The sequence below is a fragment of the Canis aureus genome, chromosome Y (assembly GCF_053574225.1).
Source record: "Canis aureus isolate CA01 chromosome Y, VMU_Caureus_v.1.0, whole genome shotgun sequence".
Lineage (NCBI taxonomy): Eukaryota > Metazoa > Chordata > Mammalia > Carnivora > Canidae > Canis > Canis aureus.
Window position 1 is genome coordinate 5,471,415 of NC_135650.1, and position 16,068 is coordinate 5,487,482.

At 41.0% G+C, this 16,068-nt stretch overlaps 1 pseudogene; it reads left to right on the forward strand.

Moving 5' to 3' along the window:
- The first annotated feature begins 14,224 nt into the window (after window positions 1-14,224).
- LOC144309412 (large ribosomal subunit protein uL1 pseudogene) lies at window positions 14,225-15,059 on the forward strand (annotated as a pseudogene).
- Window positions 15,060-16,068: the final 1,009 nt, after the last annotated feature.

Below are 16,068 nucleotides of genomic sequence, written 5' to 3' on the forward strand. Positions count from 1 at the left end.
ATATATGGAGCACTGTGGGTCCCCTGGGCCTGCGGGGTGAACAAGATCACATGTTTGGCTGAGACATGGGGTGGCCCCCCACGATGAGATAATGCCTGGCTGCCAAGTACTAATCCTCATTTTTCAGGGTCTGAATATTCCCCAATTTTTAGACTGCTTTAAGGAAAAAATATAAACTTCAAAAACAAGTTTTGCTTCTAAAGTGGCAGTCTGCAGAATTAAGAAAACTTTGAAATATTGATGGATCACAAAACTCAGAAAATAACATTTTTGGTATTGACTTCCATCTGTGTACCACCTCTTCCTGAATTTCTTATTTACTTATTTGCTGGCATAGTCTTTGATCACTTCTCCATAGGACATAAATGTTTCTTTTAACAGAGAACGAGCAGTGTCTGTGAGGTGTTAGGGAGCAGAAGAGGGGGAGGGAGGGGAACAAGCAGATTCCCTCCTGACACAAAGCCTAACATAGGGCTTCAACAATGACCCTGAGATCATGACCTGAGCAGAAATAAAAAGTCAGATGTTTAACCTACCTAAGCACCCCACGGGAGTGCTTTTTCTAATATAACCCTTTTTCAAAAGGAAATATTTATTTATTTATTTATTTATTTATTTATTTATTTATTTAATTATTTATGAGAGACACACACACACAGAGAGAGAGAGAGAGAGAGAGAGGCAGAGACACCGGCAGAGGGAGAAGGAGGCTCCACGCAGGGCTCCTGATGTTGAATTTGATCCTGGATTTGGGATCATGCCCTTAACCCGAAAGCAGATGCCCAACCTCTGAGCCACCCAGGCATCTCTCTAATATGTTCTATTCAACAAGTAAAATAGACATCAGTCTTCCTTCTAACAGAAAAGAGTGAAATTGGTTCTTTCTTAGCCATAGTTTAGAAAAGGATGTGTCACATGTCCTCAGTTGTGACACTATCTAACTTTTTGAAATTGTTGTCATATGTGGGACAGATACTGAACTTCTGTCAGTAATATCCATCATCTGAATATTTTGAGTTTTCTTTGTGAACTGATTAAATTTTAATACTCTGAAGGAAGGTCAGTCATTAATTAGTTTTTCAATGTAAAGAGTTTTGTAAAGAGTTTTCCATTGACTTGATTTTGTGAGAAACCAGGTAGAAACTCTTTTTTTTTGCATTTTTTTAAATGGTTTTATTTATTTATGATAGTCATACAGAGAGAGAGAGAGAGAGGCAGAGACACAGGCAGAGGGAGAAGCAGGCTCCATGCACCGGGAGCCCGACGCGGGACTCGATCCCGGGTCTCCAGGATCGCGCCCTGGGCCAAAGGCAGGCGCCAAACCGCTGTGCCACCCAGGGATCCCCAGAAACTCTTTTTATTGTTCAAGATCTTTAATATTTAATTCCTTTCTTAATTTTATTCATTTACAAATAAAGTTCAGTAAGTTTCAGAATGGATTTTATTTATTTATGTATTTATTTGTTGTTTGTTTATTTATTATCTATTTATTTATTTGAGGGAGAGAATGGAAAGGGATGGAAAGAGAGAGAGAACATAGCTGGGGGGAGAGTTAGAAGGAGAAGTAGACTACCCATGAAGAAGGAGCACAACATGGAGCAAATCCTGAACATGGGATCATGCCCTGTCCCCAAGGAGTTCAATTAAGAGTTTCCACTAATAACCTACAAATCAAATATGATCATCATTAAATTCACTTATTGTGAATCTATTATTTGGATGTAAACCTACTGTAAAACATCAATAGATGTTTTAATCAATTGATGATATTTTAATCAATAGATTTATTACCTAGAATAAAAGTGATCTTTACTACTATTAATGATTTTAGAAAGCCAGATGGAACATAGTGTTTGAATAATGTCTCACAAAGTCAGTGAAAGGACATCTGGAGGAAATTTTTTGTCCCTAAGGATGTGTCTCTCCAGTCCATTCAGGATGGTTACTGCAACATTCCTCAACAAAGCAGGAGTAAATGTAGTTGAGAGAAAATACCCCACCACAATCTGTAACAAGCTTCGCTGTCTCCAATGGCAACATCCTCTTAAATAAGGTAATTCTTGGTAAGAGACAACCACTCAGCACTCTTCCCAAATGGACATTGACTGATTTTCATCAGAATCTGTGTGCAAAGCCACCAAGAAAGCGACATTCATTCCTTGGTCAAAAATACTCAAGCTCACTTTGACAATGTTTATGAAATCTTCTTCTGTGATGTTCTTGATAAACATTTTCTTTAAGAATGGATCATAGGAAGAAGCCTGGGTGACTCAGCGGTTGAGCCTCTTCCTTTGGATTGGGGCATGATCCAGGGTCTGGGGATAAAGTCCCATTTCAGGCTCCTTGCAGGGAGCCTGCTTTTCCCTCTCCCTGTGTCTCTGTTTCTCTGTGTGTGTGTCTGCTAAATAAATAAATAAATAAATAAATAAATAAATAAATAAATAAATAAATAAACAAACAAGATGGCAGAAGAGTACGGTCCCCAAATCACCTGTCTCCACCAAATAACCTAGAAAACTTTCAAATCATCCTGATAATCTACAAATTCGACCTGAGATTTAAAGATAGACCAGCTGGAACGCTACAGTGAGAAGAGTTCACGGTTCTCTCAAGGTAGGAACACAGGGAAAAACAAATAAAGAAACAAAAGGCATCCAAGGGGGAGGGGCCCTGCGAGATGCTGGGCTAAGGCTGGAGCGAGTGCCCCCAGGACAGGAAAGCCCCATCCTGGAAAAACAGGAGCTGCACCAGCCTTCTGGGGCAGAAAGGCGCCTGCAGGGAGTTAGAGCAGGAACGGGAGGGTGGGGATGCCCTCGGGCTCCCTGGGACACTAACAGACACCTGTGCGCCCAGGAGGGTGCACCATACCCAAGGCCTCCCTAAAAGACTGCAGTATGCACGGCAGGACCCAGGAGCAGCTCAGAAGGGCTCTGGTGGCGACTCTGCAGAAGGGGCTGCGAGGCCGGGAGCAGCTCAGAGGCAGTTCCAGCAGAGGAAGAGGCTCCATGAGGAGAGGCCTGCATGGCTCCAGGAGCAGATCGGAGGGGCTCAGGTGGCAGTTCTGTGGAGGGGACTGCATGGCCGGAGCACAAATCCAACAGCACAGGCCAAGGAAACCAGGGCGCCGGGGACAAAAACTGGGATCCGGCCTCCCCACAACAGGCAGAGGCTGGAAGGGCCCAGGACTGCAAGAACGCTACTGCCCCAAGCTGAGCAGAGGAGCGGCCCCTCCCCCCGGAGCCTCCAGGTGTTGCAGGTGGAGTGTTTCAGAGTTCCTGTGGGGGCTGAATCCAGGTTTCCAGAGCTGCCGACGCCACCATGGTTGTTCCTCCTAGGGCCTCACAGAGTAAACAACACCCACTGAGCCCTGTACCAGACAGGGGGAAGAGCAGCTCCCCCAAGTGCTGACACCTGAAAATCATCAAAACAGGCCCCTACCTCAGAACACCAGCTAGACGGACAAGTTCCAGGGGAAGTCAAGGGACTTAAAGTGTACAGAATTAGAAGATACTCCCCCATGTTTTTTATTTTTTTGCTTTTTTTATTTCTGTTTGCTTCTCCCATGCTTTTATTCCTTTCATTCTTTTTCTTTCTCTTTTTCTTCTCTTATTTTCTTTTTTTCTTCCTTTTTTTCTTTTTTCATTTTCTCTTTTCTATCCTTCTTTCTCTTTTTCTCCTTTTCCCAATACAACTTGTTTTTGGCCATTCAGCATTGAGCAAAATGATTAGAAGGAAAACCTCACCTCAAAAGAAAGAATCAGAAACAGTCCTCTCTCACACTCAGTTACAAAATCTGGATTACAATTCAATGTCAGAAAGCCAATTCAGAAGCACTATCATACAGCTACTGGTGGCTCTAGAAAAAAGCATAAAGGACTCAAGAGACTTCATGACTGAGGAATTTAGATCCAATCAGGCAGAAATTAAAAATCAATTGAATGAGAAGCAATCCAAACTAGAAGTCCTAACGATGAGGGTTAACGAGGTGGAAGAATGAGTGAGTGACATAGAAGACAAGTTGATGGCAAAGAAGGAAACTGAGGAAAAAAGAGACAGACAATTAATAGACCATAAGGTTAGATTAATGGAAATAAACAACAGCCTGAGGAAGAAAAACCTACAGTTAATTGGGGTTGCTGACAGCTCCAAAAGGGACAGAGGGCCGAAATAAATATTTAAACAAATCATAGCTGAAAACTTTCCTAATCTGGGAAGGGAAACAGGCATTCAGATCCAGGAAATAGAAAGATCCCCTATAAAATCAATAAAAAACGTTCAACACCTCAACATCTAATAGTGAAGTTTGAAATGCCAAAGATAAAGAGAAGATCCTTAAAGGAACAAGAGACAAAAAATCCTGATTTTATGGGGAGGAGTATTAGGGTAACAGCAGACCTCTCCACAGAGACCTGGCAGGCCAGAAAGTGCTGGCAGGATATATTCAGGGTCCTAAATGAGAAGAACATGCAAACAAGAATACTTTATCCAGCAAGGCTCTCATTCAAAATGGAAGGAGAGATAAAGAGCTTCTAAGACAGGCAGGAACTGAAAGAATATGTGACATTCAAACCAGCTCTGCAAGAAAATTTAAGGGGGGACTCTTAAAATTTCCCTTAAAGAAGAAGTGCAGTGGAACAATCCACAAAAACAAGGACTGAATAGATATCATGATGACACAAAACTCATATCTGTCAATAGTAACTCTGAACGTGAATGGGCTTAATGACCCCATCAAAAGGCACAGGCTTTCAGACTGGATAAAAAAGCAGGACCAATCTATTTGCTGTCTACAAGAGACTCATTTTAGACAGAAGTATACCTACAGCCTGAAAATAAAAGGTTGGAGAACAATTTACCATTCAAACAGTCCTCAAAAGAAAGCAGGGGTAGCCATCCTTATATCAGATAAACTAAAATTTACTCCAAAGACTGTAGTGACAGATGAAGAGGAACAGTATCTCATACTTAAAGGATCTATCCAACAAGAGGACTTAACAATCCTCAACATATATGCACCGAATGTGGGAGCTGCCAAATATTTAAACCAATTAATAACCAAAGTGAAGAAATACTGAGATAATAATACACTTATATTGGTGACTTCAATCTAGCTCTTTCTACCTTCTATAGGTCTTCTAAGCACAACATCTCCAAAGAAACGAGAGCTTTAAATGATACACTGGATCAAATGGATTTCACAGATATCCACAGAACTTTACATCCAAACTCAACTGAATACATATTATTCTCCAGTGCACATGGAATATTTTCCAGAATAGACCACATACTGTGTCACAAATTGGGTCTGAACAGGTACCAAAAGATTGGGATCGTCCCCTGCATATTCTCAGACCATAATGCCTTGAAATTAGAACTAAATCACAATGAGAAGTTTGGAAGGACCTCAAACACGTGGAGGTTAAGGACCATCCTGCTAAAAGATGAAAGGGTCAACCAGGAAATTAAGGAAGAATTAAAAAGATTCATGGAAACTAATGAGAAAGAAGATACAACCGTTCCAAATCTTTGGGATACAACCAAAGCAGTCCTAAGGCAGAAATAATCGCAATAAAAGCATCCATTCAAACACTGGAAAAAACTCAAATACAAAAGCTAACCTTACACATAAAGGAGCTAGAGAAAAAACAGCAAATAGATCCTACACCCAAGAGAAGAAGGGAGTTAAAAAAGATTCAAGCAGAACTCAACGAAATCGAGACCAGAAGAACTGTGGAACAGATCAACAAAACCAGGAGTTGGTTCTTTGAAAGGATTAATAAGATAGATAAACCATTAGCCAGCCTTATTAAAAAGAAGAGAGAGAAGACTCAAATTAATAAAATCATGAATGAGAAAGGAGAGATCACTACCAACACCAAGGGAATACAAACGATTTTAAAAACCTATTATGAACAGCTATACACCAATAAATTAGGCAATCTAGAAGAAATGGACGCATTCCTGGAAAACCACAAACTACCAAAACTCGAACAGGAAGAAATAGAAAACATGAAGAGGCCAGTAACCAGGGAGGAAATTGAAGCAGTCATCAAAAACCTCCCAAGACACAAGAGTCCAGTGCCAGATGGCTTCCCAGGGGAATTCTATACAACGTTTAAAGAAGAAATCATACCTATTCTACTAAAGCTGTTTGGAAAAATAGAAAGAGATGGAGTACTTCCAAATTCGTTCTATGAGACGAGCATCACGTTAATTCCAAAACCAGATAAAGACCCCACCAAAAAGGAGAATTACAGACCAATATCACTGATGAACATGGACGCAAAAATTCTCAACAACATACTAGCCAATAGGATCCAACAGTACATTAGAAAATTATTCACCAAGACCAAGTAGGATTTATCCCCAGGACACAAGGCTGGTTCAACACTCATAAAACACTCAATGTTATTCATCATATCAGCAAGAGAAAAACCAAGAACCATAGGATCCTCTCATTAGATGCAGAGAAAGCATTTGACAAAATACAGCATCCATTCTTGATCAAAACTCTTCAGAGTGTAGGGATAGAGGGAACTTCCCTGGACATCTTAAAAGCCATCTACGTAAAGCCCACAGCAAATATCATTCTCAATGAGGAAGCACTGGGAACCTTTCCCCTAAGATCAGGAACAAGACAGGGATGTCCACTCTCACCACTGCTATTCAACATAGTATTGGAAGTCGTAGCCTCAGCAATCAGGCAACAAAAAGATATTAAAGGCATTCAAATTGGCAAAGAAGAAGTCAAACTCACCCTCTTCGCCGATGACATAATACTCTACATAGAAAACCCAAAAGCCTCCACCCCAAGATTGATAGAACTCATAACAACAATTTGGTAGCGTGGCAGGATACAAAATCAATGCCCAGAAATATGTGGCATTTCTGTACATTAACAATGAGACTGAAGAAAGAGAAATTAAGGAATCAATCCCATTTACAATTGCACCCAAAAGCATAAAATACCTAGCAATAAACCTAACAAAGAGGTAAAGGATCTATACCCTAAAAACTATAAAACACTTCTGAATGAAATTGAGGAAGACACAGAGATGGAAAAAATTCTATGCTCATGGATTGGCAGAATTAATATTGTGAAAATGTCAATGTTATCCAGGGAATTTACACGGATAATACAATCCCTATCAAAATACCATGGACTTTCTTCAGAGAGTTAGAACAAATTATTTTATGATTTGTGTGGAAGCAGAAAAGACCCCGAATAGCTAGGGGAATTTTAAAGAAGAAAACCATATCTGGGGGCATCACAATGTCAGATTTTAGGTTGTACTATAAAGCTGTGGTCATCAAGACAGTGTGGTACTGGAACAAAAACAGACACATAGATCAATGGAACAGAATAGAGAATCCAGAAGTGGACCCTGAACTTTATGGTCAACTGATATTCGATAAAGGAGGAAAGACTATCCATGGAAGAAAGACAGTCTCTTCAATAAATGGTGCTAGGAAAATTGGACATCCACATGCAGTAGAATGAAACTAGACCACTTTCTTTCACCATACACAAAGATAAACTCAAAATGGATAAATATCTAAATGTGAGACAAGATTTCATCAAAATCCTAGAGGAGAACACAGGCAACACCCTTTATAAACTTGGCCACAGTAACTTATTGCAAGATACATCCACGAAGGCAAAAGAAAAAAAAGCAAAAATGAACTATTGGGACTTCATCAAGATAAGAAGCTTTTGCACAGCAAAGGATACAGTCAACAAAACTAAAAGACAACCTACAGAATGGGAGAAGATATTTGCAAATGACGTATCAGATAGGTTTTCCAAAACCTATAAAGAACTTCTTAAACTCAACACCAAAGAAACAATCCAATCATGAAATGGGCAAAAGACATGAACAAAAATCTCACAGAGGAAGACATAGCCATGGCCAACATGCACATGAGAAAATGCTCTGCTTCACTTGCCATCAGGGAAATACAAATCAAAACCACAATGAGATACCACCTCACACCAGTGAGAATGGGGAAAATTAACAAGGCAGGAAACCACAAATGTTGGAGAGGATGCAGAGAAAAGGGAACACTCTTACACCCTTGGTGGGAATATGAACTGGTGCAGCCACTCTGGAAAACTGTGTGTAGCTTCCTCAAAGAGTTAAAAATACACCTGTCCTATGACCCAGCAATTTGATTTACCCCAAAGATTCAGATACAGTAAAACACCAGGACACCTGCACACCCCGATGTTTCTAGCGGCAATGTCCACAATAGCCAAACTGTGGAAGGAGCCTCGGTGTCCATCGAAAAATGAATGGATAAAGAAGATGTGGTTTATGTATACAATGGAATATTACTCAGCCATTAGAAATGACAGATACCCACCATTTGCTTCACCTGGGTGGAACTGGAGGGTATTATGCTGATTGAAGTAAGTCAATTGAAGAAGGGCAGACAGTGTATGTTCTCATTCCTTTGGGGATTATAAATAATAGTGAAAGAGAATATAAGGGAAGGGAGAATAAATGTGTGGGAAATATCAGAAAGGGAGACAACATAAAGACTCCTAAGTCTGGGAAACGAACTAGGGGTGGTGGGAGGGGAGGAGGTTGGGGGTGGGAGTGAATGGGTGATGGGCACTGAGGGGGACACTTGACTGGATGAGCACTGGGTGTTATTCTGTATGTTGGTAAATTGAACACCAATAAAAATTAATTTATTAAAAAATAATAAATAAATAAATAAATAAATAAATAAATAAATAAATAATAAATACAATTTAAAATTTATTAACTAAAAAGACTGTATCATAGGGTGCTTCTAGCAGGATACACAGTACCCATCATTTTGGTCATACCGCTCAGAAATAACTCAGGCAGGAGTGCATGAGTTGGTGAGTTATAAGTCTCCCTTTGGTTCAGATCAGCATTTCTGGGACCTGAAATCAAGCCTTGTGTTGTTCTCCTTATTAGTGAGATTTTTTGCCCTCTGTCCAACTACACCTCTCACCTCTCCTGCTCACTCTCTCAAATACATAAATAATGATTTTAATAAAATAAAAGAGTAATTCTGGGACTGTGCATCATTATGAGTAGAGGGCTACTGAACGTAATGGCATTTGGTTACCAAGCATGAGCTAAACCTGCACTGTAGAGCCACTCATGCTGTTACGACTATAAAATATCCTGATTTATGAGATTTTTTATTTTTGAGAATAATGAGAGAAGCCATCATGCAGTGTCACTGGTATATGTGTCCCAGAGAACGCTCTTATTCTTTCTCCTGTCTTTCTCCATATATCTGTGTCTTTATCTGAGGCTTATTCTCCCTTTCTCTCAATTCACTGACTCAGTGTCAAAAATACAAGCATACACAACTCTGTCACACTGCACAGAGTTAAACCAGTCACTCAACCTTAAGCTTCATGTACTCACAATCACAAGTCACAGGGAAGACACTAACTTCCTAGTGTTGTAGAAGCATGGACATATGCTTTTTATATTTAGTATAGTACTCTGCTGTATTTATTCACTAATCATGTTGTTTAATATTTAATTTATTTATTCACAAGACAAACACAGAGAGAGGCAGAGACATAGGAAGAGGGTGAAGCAGGCTCCCTAAGTGGAGTCCAATGCAGGTCTTGTTCCTAGGCTCACAGGACCATGACCTGATACAAAGGCAGACACAAAACCACTAAGACACCCAGGTGCACCACTATCTAGTTTGGATGAAAATATTCCATATGGGGGAGATTTAACTATTGGAAGTATACCATTTTCCAATAGTGATAGCTGTGAAGAGAAGTGGAATGGATGGGCTTCCCATTATTCATTAAAGAAGTCAGAGAGATCAAAAGTACTACATAGGGAATATGATCAATGGAATTTTAATAGTGCTTGATGGGGACACATGATATCTACACTTGTGGTGTGCACAGTATTAACTTATAGAAGTATCAAATCCCTATGTGGTGCACTTGAAGTGAATGTAAACCTGTGTGCCATCCCAACTTCAATCAAAACAGTAATAATGTGGGCACCAGGCTGGTTCCTTTGGTTGGGGATCTACTTTGGGCTTATGTCATGATCTCAGGGCCCTTGGAGACATACTATTATGCAGTCGTCAAAACCCACATGAATGCATAAAACAGAGAAATCATTAATATATGTGGTCAACTTCAATAATACTAATGTCTCTACACTAGTTTTTTCTTTGCGATAAAATTTCCACGCTAAAATAGGCATGTATGATTATGGGAATTTTGTGCCGAGAGATAGGGTGATAAGATAACTTGTATTCTGCATTATGATATCAATTTAACCCTAATCTAGTAATAAGGACTATTAAAACATAATTAGAGATTTTATGTTGTTAATATTTTACTCACACTAGGGTCCAAATGTTAGCTTCACAACACTTCCCATTTAATCTGACCAAATTTGAGTGGTAAAAGCAGTTTTATTATTTTGGATATTAACTCAGGACTGACCATTTAAATCATGAATTTCACAACTGAAACATAAATAATATGGCTTAGGGTGGTATTTTTTGGTATAGTATAATGATTACAGTAGAAGAATATTTTTTTTGTTACAAGAGCAAAAGAAAAAGTGTAAGGTGGAGAGGGGAAAGGAAATGCAAAAGAGAATATTAAGGAGGCTCCATCCTCAACATGTAGCCCAACCTAGGATAATCTGATGACCTGAAGTCATGAACTGAGATGAAACCAGGAGGCACACATACCTAAATGAACCAACTTAATGTCCATGAAATAAGTTTTCTTGAATCAACTTAAGGGATAAATTTCCACATTACTTTCAATTGAGTCTTTTACTCATTGTATTTTGTTTTTCCCCAAGCATGAAGTCGTTTGGTCCAGGTTTGTATCCATGTAGATAACTTCCTTTCCACAGCATGAAGTTCCTACATGAACAAACAGTCGGTGTAGAAGAAGGTATGGGGGCAAAATGATTGAAAATATAAAGTATGTGACTGAAAGTTCTTTGAGCTTTAGGGGTGGAAGGTGAAAGTCCAAACACCCGTGGCAGAGTTAAAGAAACTGAGGGTCAGAGAGGGTCAGGAAGCCACTGGATATCAGAGGACACATGAGCAGTAAGAATGAAAATGAATTTTCCACCCAAAAATAACATTACCTGGAATCTGTCATTCCAATGAAGCAGTTGATCTTCCTGTTGGATCTTGGGAATAGGGGTCCTCCCTGGGGGAATGGGGACTTAAGAGCCTCCCAGTATCCCCTTGGGGCCACAGTGGAGACACTGCACTTAGAGGGTGACAGATACACAAGGCCCAAAGACTAAAACCTCACCCTGGAGCCACAGGTCTTGTTCCTAGGCCCACAGGGAGACACAAGAAGGGACAGACATACTCACCTCCAGGCAAGGAGGATTGGACCCTCAAAGGCCACATGGGCTGCTAAGTCTCTATGTCCCTGTGTAGATGGCTGGAGCCGACCTGGTAGCCTGTGTGAGAAAGCCTGGTGAGCCTCTATGTGCTGCTTTGTGGAGTGGGTGAAGAAAGGCCATGCAGGTTCAACCTGCCCCTGGAAATCTTGTGCCATCCTGAAGCCAAGATACTCCTCCTGAAGGAAGGCATGGAAAGCTTTTGTCAACCAGTGGTGGTTTGGTTGGGTGGGTGATATGAGACTTGACCCTCTGGAGCTTTGAGTCTTGTAAGGACTTCCAAGGCCTAGAGATGCTGGCATTTTCACCTCTTATCTTTTCCAGATTGAAGAAGGCCTATTGATTGAAGAAGGCCTATTGATTGAAGAAGGCCTATTGATTGATCTCCAGAAGCCTAAGGACTCACTGTATATCCTTGCATTGTACCCTCTCACTGCATTCTTCCAAAAGCTTACTTGGGGCTGTAGACAAGGGCCTCCTGAGGCAGGGAGTATGAACTTCCTTTATCCAATATATTCTTGGTAAATTAGAGTCACCTTTCTGAGCCCAGGGTCCCTCTGCTGCTAAATGGGGACAATAGCACTTATTGGAGTTCTTAGGATGTAATGAGAAAACATGGCCCTGGGTAATGGACTATAAATATTGCTTCCCCACCCCAAGTGCCTCCTCAGGCTTAGGAGGCCCCTATCTGATGTAACCAGAAGGCCAGCCCTGCTGGTTGTTTTGGGGCAGAGCAGCGAGAATAGCTCACACGTGGATCCAGCAAGATTCATCCTGTGAGAAATTGGACATGTCCCTGGCCTCCCTGAGGTAGAGCTTGTACATCTATGAAAGTAGGGGATCCCTGGGTGGCGCAGCGGTTTGGCGCCTGCCTTTGGCCCAGGGCGCGATCCCGGAGACCCGGGATCGAATCCCACGTCGGGCTCCCGGTGCATGGAGCCTGCTTCTCCCTCTGCCTGTGTCTCTGCCTCTCTCTCAATCTCTCTGTGACTATCATAAATAAATAAAAAAATTAAAAAAAAAAAGAAAGTAGGAGCTTCACTGCCAAAATGGAGACAGCAGTACTTGGTCTATTCATCCAGCACAAACTGTATGATCCAGCTTTCATTGTCTTCTCAACAATTTCAGGGGCACCAGTGCTATAGAAAGCCCTTGGTCCATGAACCATTGTGCAGAGAGGTGGAGTGACGTGTCCACAGGCACCAAGCAAGGAATAATGATGCTATCCTGAGCCTCACTCTCCTCTCTGTGTAGCTCCCTTTCATTGGATAACAGTTCTCACACTGGAGGTACTTCCTCTCCCACTCAAATTTCCCTACTTCCTTTCTAGGGCCTGTGGAGTGGTGATACCTGGATGTGAGGCTACTGGATCATCTCCTAAAGGCTGAGCACAGAGGCTGTGATAGGATCACAACTTCATTTGCACCTACTTGGAACTGCAATGGAGAAAAACCCCAGAGCCAGCCCACGTAGGGATGGAATTCTGGGAGTTGCTTCGACTCCCTGGGCCCAGAGCCCAACAGAAATGGATTTTTTGCCTTCAACAATCTGAGCACCTACTTTCTCCTGGCACAGAGCAATGCACTGGTGTCACATAGCAGGGGGAGATCTCATGTCAATTCACATAACCCATTATTATGGTGGACTTTCTACAAGAGCTTGCTATGTGGACTCTCCTTTAGGTCTCACCATACCAAGTGATAGGTGGTGTTATTCCCAATGACAGATCTGGAAAACAAGGTCCAGAGAAGGCAAGTGATTTGTCTGAATCCACACAGCCAGTTGCTGGTGGAGGTGAGAATCAGAATCCTTCCCTTTATGCGGACCAACTATTATGTGGCATTGAACTTCTAAAGACAGAAGATGCCTTCGGACTCCATGTATATCTGGCTTACTATTTATTTAAATGCCTCAGTTGTGTTTCTTGTTCACTAGGCTTTTCCTCATATAGGTTTCCAAAATGTTCATCCAAATAATGTCCCATAATCCTGAGAAAACATACATGGTTGTGAACAAGGAAATACTCCACTGTTCTGTCTTCAAATGCTTTCTCTCTTCCATTCTCCATATTTTCTTCTTGGAGCAAACTTAGATCATTCGACCTCCTATTTTAGGCTTCATGTTATTTCCCTACTTTATTTATATATTCCATTACTTTGTAAAAAACACCTTATTGATTTATTCATGAGAGACACAGAGTGAGAGAGAGGCAAAGACACAGGCAGAGGGGGAAGCAGGCTCCATGCAGGGAGCTGGACATGGAACTCAATCCTGGTCTCCAGGATCACAGCCTGTGCTGAAGGAGGCGCTAAACAGCTGAGCCACTTGGTCTGCCCTACATATTCCATTTCTTTCTCTATCTGAGCTGTGTTAATATATCAGGTGTACCGTACATTTCTGTCTGTCATTTTCACCTATCCCTAATCTGATGTAACTGAATAAAGAAGTTATTATATTCTGTCTTTACTGTGAAACCTGGATGGCTCAGCAGTTGAGCCATAACTTCAGCACAGGACATGATTTCAAGCCTGGAGATTGAATCCTGAGCCAGGATCCCCACAATGATTGTCTTTTTTCCGATTTACTTATTTCACTCAGCAGAATACTCTCTAGATCCTTTCTTATCAAGCAAATGACAGGTATACTTTGTTTCCATGCATGAGAAATAATCAGTTGTTACTATGTGTATATATACCACATCTTATTTATTCCTTCAACTGTTGAAGGACGTGATGGTTCCTTCTATGGTTTGGCTGTTATACACATTTGTGCTATAAAATAAACATTGGGTTCTCTTATCTGGTTACTGGGCATGCCCAACCATGAGCAGCAAAGTCTCCCGTGTCATCCTGTATAAGGCTGTGTGGGAGGCCCTGCATGGGAACCAGCACAGGTGCCAGAAGCTTCTGGAAACTGGAGCTGCAAATGAGACTGCGGAACTATGACCCTCAGAAGGACAAATGTTGGGCAGCCCCGGTGGCGCAGCGGTTTAGTGCCGCCTGCAGCCCAGGGCGTGATCCTGGAGACCCTGGATTGAGTCCCATGTCAGGTTCTCTGCCTGTAGCCTGCTTCTCCCTCTGCCTATGTCTCTGCCTCTCATTCTCTCTCTGTGTTTCTATGAATAAATAAAATCTTAAAAAAAAGAAGGACAATGTTTCTTGGACACCGTCAGGCTATATTCCACCCCCTACCCCAAGTTCTCTGTGTGTGTTTTGGGGGACTAGCAGCACTGTGATGAGGCCAAGGCAGTGGATATTCCCCACATGGACATTGAGGCACTGAAGAAACTCAAGAAGAATAAAAAACTAGTAAGAAGTTGGCCAAGAAGTATGATGCCTTATTGGCTTCAAATCTCTGATCAAGCAAATCCCACAAATCCTGGGTCCAGGCCCGAATAAAGCTGGCAAATTCCCTTCCTTCCTGACCCACAATGAGAGCATGGTGGCCAAAGTGGATGAAGTGAAGTCCACCATCAAATTCCAGATGAAGAATGTGCTATGTCTGGCAGTGGCTGTTGGCCACGTAGAGATGGTGAATGATGAGCTCTTGTAACACATCCAATTAACTGTCAATTTCCTGGTGTCTATGCTCAAGAATTGGCAGAATGTCCTGGCTTTGTACATCAAGAGCACCATGAGCAAACCCCAGCACCTTTAATAAGACCCTTTAATAATTCCTAGTGCTGCTGGTAAAAAGAAATAAAATAAAAATAAAATAATAAAATAATAAAATAAAATAAAATAAAATAAAAAATAAAATATAAAATAAAATAAAATAATAAAAGAAAAGAAAAGAAAAGAAAAAATATAAAATAAAATAAAATAAAATAAAATAATAAATAAAATAAACATTGGGAGGCAGGTGTCCTGTTATTTCACCATCTCTGTATATTTGGGACAAATACCCAACAGTGCAATTGCTGGGTCATAGATTAGCTCTATTTTTATCTTTCTGATAAAACTTCACTCTGTTTTCCAGTGTTGCACCTGCTGCATTCCCACCAAAAGTGCAAAAGTGGTCCCCTTTCTCCACATCCTCGTCAGCATTAGTTGTTTCCTGTCTTGTGAATGATAACATTCTCAGGGGTGAGAGCTGGTATGTCATTGTGGTTTAGATGTATATGAACCTGATGGTAATGGTTGTGGAGCATTTAGTCATGTGCTTGTGAGCCAACAGTAAATCTTCTTCACTGAAATGTCTGTACATGTCTTCCGCCCGATTGCAGCCTTGCTGGATAAAGGCTTCTTGGCTGCATGTTTTTCTCATTTAATGCCCAAATATAACTCACAGGACCTTTCTAGAGGGCTAGAACCCGTTGAATAGGTGTGCTTTTAATCAACATTTCTCTCCATAGAAGTTCATAATATCTTGTCTCCATCTTCTTTTAGGACAGTCTATTGATCCTTGAAATTACGGGCTCCAATATTATATATTGGGGTGTTGATCACATTTGTGTGATTTGGGGGGGATTCCTCTCTGTCTCTTGGATATGAATGCCTGTTCAGGAAAGATCTCAGCTATAATTCATTCCAATGATTTGTGTTCTTCAGTCTCTCACTTGATAACTTCTGGAATCCCAGTAAGACGAATATTATTCTTCCTCAAAATATCACTTGTATCCTGATATCTGCCCTTGAGATTTCTGAATTGTCTTTCTCTTTCTTCC